At 36.1% G+C, this 10,691-nt stretch overlaps 1 protein-coding gene and 1 long non-coding RNA gene across 9 annotated transcripts in view; one reads left to right on the plus strand and one right to left on the minus strand.

The window, feature by feature from the left end:
- Nucleotides 1-10,691, minus strand: part of LOC102680347 (protein-tyrosine sulfotransferase) — a 171,703-nt gene that overhangs the window by 27,536 nt on the left and 133,476 nt on the right. The window lies entirely within an intron of this gene.
- Nucleotides 2,935-10,691, plus strand: part of LOC116185698 — a 36,810-nt gene continuing 29,053 nt past the window's right edge. The window contains exon 1 of the long non-coding RNA XR_004150571.1: nucleotides 2,935-3,227. This is a non-coding gene — a long non-coding RNA (uncharacterized LOC116185698). The remainder of the gene's footprint in view (nucleotides 3,228-10,691) is intronic.

Genomic DNA, 10,691 nt, shown 5'->3' on the forward strand with positions numbered 1-10,691 from the left:
ATCGAGAAAGTCGAGAAATTATTCGACAGTATAAATATAGAAGAGGAGAGAGAGAAAAAAAAATACGTAGTTCGGTAAAACCAACAGGGGGAGCAGAAGGAAAGAAATAAAGGAATGAGTTTACGCGTAACCGAACGAATAAGGTGGAAAAGGAAACTGTTAAACGTTCGTGGTACAAAGTCTGAAACAAGTTGGGTGTAGCTCCGTGAGGGAGCTTCGACGAACAGCTGGCCGGTATTCAAGGGGAAAGAACAAGGCAAGCTTTTTTTATTTTTCCACCGCGCCACCTGTTTCGTCGCTCGGTTCTTGCGTAACCGATTCTTGGATCGACCGACAAAATTCCCGTGGAAAATTCATAAACTGTGCCGAGTCTTTCTCTAAAAAGGAAAAAAAAAAAAAATAAAAATCGTTCCCTTCTGTAATGAAAATTGTAAATTCGCGACTCCAGCTCCTTCCTCTGAATACGTTTAATATTATCTTTTGAACGACTTTCGCAGTGTTTTTCTTGGAGGGAGGGGAGGAATGAGTCGGTGATGTAAAAAGTTTCGGACAAAAGGGGTTACGAGCGAGACGCGTCGTCGATTCGCGGACAAGGGAGAAAATAGGGTAGATAAAGAGAATTTTTTTTTTTTTTGTTACGTAACACGAAAAAAGGACTCGGCAGTGAGCCGTGGTAGGGACGATAACGAGGTAACCGGCGGAAATGACGTCGACGCATTAACGCGAAACGTAAAGGAGAGGAAAAAAATATTTCCGCTCTAAAATATATCTTTACTTTTTCCTTTCTTTCTTTTTTTTTTTACTAAAAATCACCGACTATTCCAAGTTATTTGCAAGGAGGAGGTTGGAGATAAACAGCTAACATTTTTTCATGGAAGGGGGAACAGATGTAAAGTCGTTTTATAATGGTTCACCAGAGAGAGAAAGAGAGAGAGAGAGAGAGAAAAGTGGAGCAAATGCGGACGATTTAACCGATGCAAATGAACCGGCTGCGCGATGATTAAAAGATATAAGAACAATGTCATTCATTCTGGGCTTCTTCACTGTTATGCGTCACTTTCACGTATCGAAAAATCGTTATTTGAATCCTGGTGACAATAGATATTGCGATCTGTGACTCAGTATATACAGGGTGGATGAGAGAAAGAAAGAGAGAGATTTTTTCGCAGTAAAAAATGATCTCTTAGGTACAATAAGTCATGGAAATATTTGATCACTTTCCATAGAAAAATTCTGTAAATATAATATAAATGTTTACACGAAACAAAGTTTTAAAAATATTGTTAGCGATTATTCGGAGTTTCGTGAAATTTAATTATTCCTGATTTTGCTTAATTGCAATGATTAATGATTTTTTCATTTTCTATGGAATTTTTCCACGGATTAAAAAGAAATCAGCCAAACATATTCGTTAATGAGAATTCTCCTTGAATCTGATCCGCTTTTCTCGCTTTTCCCACCACTTGCCTCTTTTCTCGCGCAAGTATCCTGGTAAGTGGCAACCCTCGAATCTCTTCTCCGAGATTCGCGTAATCAAGCCTTCATTCAGCGAGAATGTATCCGGAGTGTACGAGGAGAACTTTCATTTTGCCCGATATATCGTCCAAAGAGATGTTGCCTCTTTCCGGCTATGATAAAAGGGAAAAGTGTCGTTTGATACGGTGACAAGAGATCAAAACGAGAGAAATGTTCCTCGTTCTTGTCAATTGATAACTTAAAATGCGCGTCATTGGATCAGATTTTTGCCCAATTTTTCTTTCTCTGCTCAAGCATCATCTTTCATCCTCTTCGACTAGTGATATCGTTTCAAGAAGATTATTAATTCTCTGTTTGCATAAATACAATTTTCTAAACTAAGAGGAATAAAACATTTTTATATTCCATTTATATAAATATTTCAATTCAATTTTCAAAAGCCTTAAGAGAACGTGATGTTTGAACACCCTTAGCCTAAGCTTATTCCTATGACGTCTCTAAAAGAAAGATCCCTCGAAAAAAAAATAAATTACACAATTACAAATAAACGATACGAATAGAACGAACGATGCCACCGTTCAAACAACCGAGATCTCGTCTCGTTTTCCTTTTCTTTTCGAATCCATCCCCTATATCCTATAATGTTATTCCATCCCCCTTAGCCTAAGGCTCACCTCTTTTTTCCTCGCGAGAAAATAGACGCGTGCGCGTGCGACAAATTGGAATTCCAACAGGATAACCGCGTTTCCACTCTATTCGCTCTCTCTTCGTGCATATTTCGCCTCCTTCCCTGGAGGCGGAGAGTCGTCTGTTCGAGGGTTGAAACGCGCGAAGCAGCCGGTTAAACCCGACGACTTCATCGAGCTTAACCACGGGAAAAGAGCAGACCAGCATCGATGAAACGCTGAGTTTTTATCGCCGACAATCCAGTTGTCGCCTTTTTTGGATTATTATTTTCCCTACGTTATCATTGAGTTTAATTTATATACGTAAAGGCGTATATAAACGTGATATACAAACGTATATAAACGCGTGACTCATATCTCGCGTATTTACGTATTTAAATTTGTCTTATTGTCGGTCGAACGCGATTGTTTCGATTCCGTTTTGTTTATACCCCTTCTTAAACCGTCCTCGTGCGACATAGTGCGTAGTTTAGTACGACACAGGCATCGGCACGATTCACATCTATATATACGTAATTTATTCCTAAATATATTCTTTCTTTTAATCTTCTTTAATTCTTTAATTTTTTAATATTCTTTGTTTTAATCGAATTATTTAATCCGTGATATTGTTATTTTTAGATTGATAATTTCATTTAACCTACTCTTTCTTTTTTGCGTGGAAGATTCAAGAAGAATGTGATATCGAATGTGATTTTTTTTATAATTCTACGATAAAGTGATTCGATATTGTTAATTAATTATCTTATCAAGAATGTTTTGTTCTTGGAAATTAAGCAAATAAAGTTACGAAATATATTGTGGAGAAATATCCGTCCATCTCTTGTGAATTCAACAAATATTATCTTGACATCACGAGGCGATTACGAAAAAAAAAAAAAAATAACCAGACAAAAATAGAATCATCTATTCGTGGGAAGCTGTCTATTTCCAATATGACAGGATGTTTCGAGAGAGACCTATGGTTGAAACTGGGGAGATACATCAATTTTTCTTTTGAATTCACGACGATGAAATCCCTGTCGAGGAAACGTTTTTTACCTCATCGTAATCCAGTATGAAGTGGTAAATATTTGAAATCGTTTTTCCATTATCGAGATATCACGTGTTTTTTCATTTTCATATCATATGTATCATTATTCGTTTTTATCGTTCATCTTTCTCGATTTATATTCTTATATTCTTTACTTACGATTTATTCATTCACTACTGTCGATAATATATGAGAGGGGAAGGGATTTAGAAGAAGTTATGCGAGCGAAATATTAATAAATATGACAAATAATCACAATTTATTTACAAATTATGGATTATTTCCTCCGTGTTCAATATTTATTTTAAAGCGTGCAATTATAACGGGAAATCACGGGAATATATATTCGTTTGCGAAAAAATAAACGCGAGAGTCGACAAAGAAAGAACGGATACGCGATAAAAATTTGTTTTTATCCATATTATATAAATTTATTGTATTCGGCGACGATACATTAAAATTGTAAGTGTTCGAACAAGCCGCAGTTTATTTTACTCACGTATCGAAATTGATGTTTTCTGTCCCCCATTTTTCGATCCCCTCAACTTTCGATAATTTATATCGAGAACGTTTCAGAATCCAATAACAGTTACGTATCTAAATATGTCTCTTTTTAAATTATCGTCTTATTGCGTATACGGTCATTTCGTTTCTATCAATGATAAAAAAAAAATGTATAATGATTCTGTGGTAGGTTTAAAAATATTTCAAAATTTCGAATATCTCGTTCAACGTGTAAATTCTAGATAAGAAATATTTTTTCATAAATCATCGTTTTTCTTAATCATCCATCCAGGTTAAAAACTTGTTTAAATAAATCAAGTAGAAATTAATCGGTTCTAGATCTTATTTACGATCCATGAAATACAACAGAAACGTCCCAAGTTAATTCGTTAATTTTCCAAGGAATCCATTTACCTCTCTTGTCAACGAACAGATTATCTTCCCAATCGAAATTGAAACATCGAATAGAAAAATTATCTTTCCAGTATTGTTTCTTTTCTTTTCTTTTCTTTTTAATCAAATAACACTCAATAGTCAAATTCTGGTCCGGCATAAAATTGATTTCACGCGATCGCGCTATCGGTTTGGACACGGATGGCCATTCCTCCTCTTGTAGTACTATGATGAAGTCAATCGTAGTACTATACCGTCAAGCAGACTCTCGCGCATTCAATTTCGAAACCCAGAACGAACCATGAGAGGGGTTGATTTCAACCCCCTTTCAGCCGCTACTGTGTTCCATTTGCCCGTTCGAGTTTCTTCGACCGTTAAATCTCTTTTTTCTCTCTCTCTCTCTCTCTGACCATTTCAAGTCCAGAGAAACTCGGTATCCATACCTATTTCCGGTTCTTGTCACCGACCTGTCCATCCGCAATCCACGCACGTTTCTAATATCCTGAACCATACAGACGTATCTTCTCTCGAGGTCGTTTCTATTATTCGTTATCTAACGGTTGCAAGGCATTGGCTGCACCCGTTATGACTTTGTTCGAGAATTACAACTCGACGTTTTTCCTTTTCGTTATTCTCTCACGTATCGCGAGAATCGCGAGGGAATCGAAACTCAACTCTATTTCTGGTACCGGTGTCTCCCTGTATCTTTCGTTTCAATTACTTACACCCCGTTGGGAGCGATATGACGGGAGGGGTACGGATTTATGGTAGAAAATTCAAGCGAGGCGAATTATCTTGAACACTTTTGTTTGAAGAAGAACACTGAACGTTCTAGGCGTTTGTATGAATTTAACGCGATAAAAATTATGTTCGAATATTAATAAAAGAATTTAATATTAGAGATTAATTTATTTATTCGCGTAATTTAATTAATTTGCTGTCTCGTTTCCGCCAAATTTGTGAAATTCATGCGAACGCGTTTCATTTTCAATTCCGCTCGTCACTTTCGCTTCGCGTGGACAATCAAATTTCGAAACGGGTGAAAAAATAAATAAATAAAACAAGTATATAATCGAAAGGAACATTCACCGATACTTTTCGAGAGAAGTTCGTAATTCGAAAAAAAGGAAAAAAAAAAAAAAAAATAAATCCGAGAAAAATAGATTGTTTATCGGTTGAATGTGTTTCACGCGTTTGAAGTTTGAAGTTCATCAACGGGGAATCGATCCAGGGCCGTCCATAGTCGGCTCGAAATTATGCGAATTCCCGGGATTTTTCACCGTTTCGGCGGCGAGGTTAAAAACGGCTGTGTAATGTCATTAGCGTGGAATAATGAAATCGGGCCGGAGGAAATCCCCATGGAAACGAGATATTAAAATCAGGGAAACGAGACGAAATAAAATTACGGGTGTTTCCCGGATAATGAAATCCCGTTGCGATCGCAAATTCGAGGCCTTAATTAAACATCGGCCGTTGTTTGTCGATGTATACCCGCTACAAAAGACGCGTTACAACCGTATCCTGTTATATCGTTATATATATATATATAGGAAGGAATCGAATTTTCGATTCATCGTGGAAAGTTTCATTCAATGCGGATACGAGTACTTATTTCATTTATTCCATTCGACTTTTATTTTATATATATATATATATTTTTATGGTAAAATTGATATTCAACACGTTCGAATGGCGCATTAAAGTCTCGAACTGGTGTACCGAAAATCGATCGTATACCGAGCGAGGATATTTGAAATTATGCAAATTACAGGCTAACGATCGCGCGGTTCCCGCGTGATTAATATATGCGCCAGAAGTGATGATCAGCGGTTGCGGTTTTTTTTTTTTTCTTTTTACGATCGAAGACGCCTTTTTTTTTTTTATTTCTGATTACTTAAAATCCTGGAAAGCGTTGTCATTTGCTATACCGTTAATCATGCGTGTCTTCTGCTTTGAATCTCTATTGTAATGAGAGTTTGACTTATATAGGAACAACGATCGATCTTCGCGGAGGCGAACGATCGAAGTGGGTGTATTCATTCTTTTGCGATAACAATGATGTATGGGGATTCCTAGAAATACAATCGAATTTTTTCCAATGCGGTTTTCATTCATTCTTTTCTATATTTTCTCGTATTTTTTTTTTTTCCGTGGGAATCGATTCGTCGAGTTAATTATTATAAAATTTCTTAATTATAGAACGTTAATCAATTATTCGAATTAATCAATTATTCAAAAATTCGAGGAAGTTTTTAGGATTGAAAAAATGAATCGCGTCTAAAAATTAAAATATCGAATTACCATTTTTCGTTTCTTTTTTTTTTTTTGATATCTCTTTTCGCTATTCCGTTAAAAAGAAGAAGAAGAAAAAAAAATAGGGAAATATCGGTTTTATATTTTCAAGAGGCTAAAGACGATCTAAAGAGGGGAAAGAAGGATGACTCGCTCAAAGCGGCACGGTTAACGACGTTCGTATCAATTTCTGTCTCGTCCTATTTGCATTTTTGGGGATGAACCGGTGTCCTCGATTGATCTTCCTTTTTGGACGAAATATTCTTGCAAATTTTCTAGAAAGGATATTAAACGCTTTGGGGGAGGAAAACGCGATTTGAAATTTGAAATTCTTTCAAAATTCTTGGAAAGTAAAAAAGAAAAGCGATTGTCAGTCAATCTTATTTTCTGTTCGGTTGCTTATTAAAGCACTTTCGAGAAACGTGATTCGCCCAAATATCGAGCACAATTTAACGAAAAAATCTTAAACCGTCGCTCGTCGAATCAATATTGATCCGGTTTGTTATTCGAACGAATTGCGCATCAATCTCGATGTCAATTTTTTTAGCTTCCCCCCTTCCCTCTTCCCCAATATTTTCCACGACAGATATTACGCCGCAGATAAACATTTTTTCCGCTCCCCAATATCTGCCGACCATTCTATTTCCAACTTTTTTTTTTTTTAATATTGTCTATTGTGAGGATAAATTTGGATTTATTTCGAGGTTAAATAGTTTTTTCATCGATTTCATCGATTTCGCATCGACAGGCGATACGAGAGCAAAATTTCGAAAATCTGAAAAAAAGATTCGAATCCTCAATTTTAATTACCAAGAGAGATGAGCAAATTTTGTACAAAAAATATACAAAGATAATTTTTTTTTTTCTTTACGAGAGATTTTATTTTGGATATACATTTTTTTCACGCAAATTTTGATTTTTGAAAAATTAGTTGTTATAAAAATCGTATATTCTGTCATCGAAATGAATAGATTTTCAAAAATATTAATTATTTTATCTTCCCACATGACTTATATAAATTTCCTGTATCCTTTTCGGTATCGGTTTTACATTTACCACATAGCTTCATTTTTGTCCCGTACAAGATATTGAATTGTTAAAGAAACTAGGCTGAACGCGATACGATACGATTCACTATGTAAATTCTTCGAATAACGAATAATCTTCCTTTTCACCTCATCTCAATATAAAAGTAATAATTCGATCCATTCAACCTCTGAGTATTTAACGGCAATCGAACCAAATCTCAAGAGAGAGAAGGAGAGAGAGAGAAAGATAGAGAAAGAAAGAATAAGATAGATTTTTCCTCGATGATTCGTAACGATCGACGCGAGCTCGTCGTCGAAACATTCGCTTTAAGAATATTAAACCCTCGAAATCCACGGTTGGATGGAGGGAGAGCAATTTGCGCAACGTTGAAAAAAAGCTCTTCGATCCGCGTACGCACCTATGAAGAGATGAATAAATACGAGGGAAAGTTCCGAAATCGAGCAACAAAGCGCTTTTTCGCCCGGCGACCGACATTTGCGTTTATTCCAATTCCTTTCGGAGATTGAAATCGCAAACGGGATAAAAATTAAAATTTGCATCCGAGTCGAAGCGGTGATGGCTCTCTAACCGTTCTCTGTTAACTTCGACGGTTCGTTCGATCCTTTCATTACTGATGACGTTAATTAGATAAGTAGAATAATTATAGATAAAATAGATAATTATAGAATAATTATAGATAAAAAATTTATGCCTCTTGCGTTATTGCGAAGAGATTTTGGATTCGCAAACGTTGCGTTTCATTTTTCCTCGTCGTGTTTTTTTTCTTTTTCTTCTTTTTTTTTTTTTTGATCCTTTGAAATTAAAGTTGCGAAATTAAAGCGAGTTACGATCCTCGAGAAATGTCAAAATTTTTGTTTCAAAAAGAATCACAGAAGACTTACGTTCAAGAGATTCAAAAATAGTTTTAATATACATCACTTTCGATCTTCGCCTTTTCTAGGATCAAAATTTTATATCACGAATGAGACGCGAAATTCGATTACTTACGAAATCTTAGAATTTTTGTTTCGAAAGAACAGAGCTTAAGTCGAAGATAATTTTGAAAATCTAATTTTTAGATCCAACCATCACACTTTACAAGATTTCGGATTGGAATGAAAATCGATCGTTGAGAGAACCATTACAGAATGTCGCTCGAAATATTTGCGAAATACAGAAAGTTCGGAGTGTCGAGGAATAACTGGAGAGAAAACTCCAGAAAAAAAAAAGGGAGAGAAAACGTGTCGATTGGTCTGAGACTTGGGCTCAATTTTTCAATATCGTGAGCGGCAAATATCGCCTGTCGATTTTTTCCTTTCTCGTATCATTCCAGTCAGCAACGTGTATTCCCTTTCGTCGATTATCGATTCGACGCAACGAGTTGCTTTGTGCATCCTGTCGATCCTATTGTTTCGGATAGAATAATAAAAAAAAAGACAAAAAAAAAAAGATGGAAGAAGATCAAGAGAAAAGAAGAAAAAATAGAAAAGTTGTACAAAGCAACGAGTAATTAGAACATATTCCCATGTTTGTGACACTCGAACATCGTTTTCAGCGCATCTTTTTATCAAAATCGTTGGAAATAACACGGAGGACAGATAACAGATGTGTCTTTCTACAACGAATTTTCGTTCTATGTGACGTTCAACGTCGGCCTTTTTTTTATCGGTGAAATCCTCTTTCGCGACGAAATTCGTCCCTGTTATAATACGACATATCAATTGTTGTCCCCCATCTTCTGTTTTTCGGAACACCCGTGTTCTCGAAATATTCGATCTCTTTTTACGACCGCGTTGGATTTATGCGTTGCAATTTAGAATTCTGAAAGTTACTGTTCTAACCTGGGATAACCGTGTTTAGAAAATATTCCACAAACCATTTTCCACAAATGTTTTGGACACGTGCATTACCATTTCGTTTCCTTTATGCTACACGAATGCGCGAATTCTATAAGTTTCTTTTTTTCTTTTTTCCCCCCAATTCTTGACTTCAAAATACAAACGATAAGAAGACGTGTCGCGCGTGAAATTGAAATGCACGATAAATTTTAATATTTCAAAAAATATCGACTTTCAGAATTATTAAATTGTAAAAGAGAAATTCATATTCTGACATAGAAATATAAATAAAAATGTCAAGAAATCCCGATTAAAATAATTTCTTGTAATTATCGAATTGCATTTTTTTTTTACATCTCTGACGCGTTAAAATTTTCAAAATTTCCAATTTACCATCGAATTAGTGATTTAATTAGTGATATAAAATATAAAAATAAATATAAATTTGCTTTGACCCAATAATTTCTCGAGTAACGAAGATAATAATCGAGCGTTCGATATTGGTGGAAACGCGAGTTTCGTTCAACTCGTCCCTGCTTCGTTAAATGTCAGAAGCCCGTATTCACTGGTTGAAACTAATTGCACGTATTGCAAAGGGTGCATTAGCTAACTGTTGTGAGACGTGTTCGGGAGAACTGCAAGTCAAAGCCACGTTTGACACAACACGTGACCTTTTCGAATTTCAATCGTCGGACGTCGCGGCTTGTCCTCGATCGACGAAAGTTTGCGAAATCCTTGTTTGTAGCATTTGCCTGAAAACTAACGGCGTGAAATTATACCTCCTTCCTCGAAAACCGAACCGTTTAATTTATCCCGCCCTCGTTAAAAACAATTAAACTCGACGCGATGGTTAAACTCCCGCGTTTATTAATATTATTCTTCAAATTGTCGCAAGTAACAGTTACCCTCGAAGAAGAATTAAAATTGATTTTTTTATCAGAGATTCGATAAACATTGGACGAGACGAATATTCGAAGATCGTCGAAAAGAAATAAAATTTCAACGTCGTAAATATAAACTGAAGAAATTTTCAAAACGGTTATTGAAATTTCTGCTTGAAAACAACTGTTCAGGAATCGATCGAATTCTCGAATCGATCGAGGAGATTGAGAATATCGCGGTACATATTCATGGCACGTATCACGCTCTGGGATAAAACAGACCCGTTTCGAAATTTACGATCCATGTACGTCGATGCCAAAAGGCATCGTAGCTGTCGCTTACAAGGACTAATTTAGGGACACCGTGTTGACTGCCGCGAGCGATTTGCAACCCGCGTGTAGTGCGCATCGATTGCTTATAACCGCCGATCCCCGTGGGCAACTTGTTCGTTTCGCCGTTAAACATCGTCGTTAAACACGTCCTACGTGGAAGGATATCGAAAGGATATCCATCATTGAACGATTTCGAAAGAAAAAAAAAAAAAAAAAAAAAAAAACC

The sequence above is a fragment of the Apis dorsata genome, unplaced genomic scaffold (genome assembly GCF_000469605.1).
Source record: "Apis dorsata unplaced genomic scaffold, Apis dorsata 1.3 scaffold_256, whole genome shotgun sequence".
NCBI classification, from domain to species: domain Eukaryota; kingdom Metazoa; phylum Arthropoda; class Insecta; order Hymenoptera; family Apidae; genus Apis; species Apis dorsata.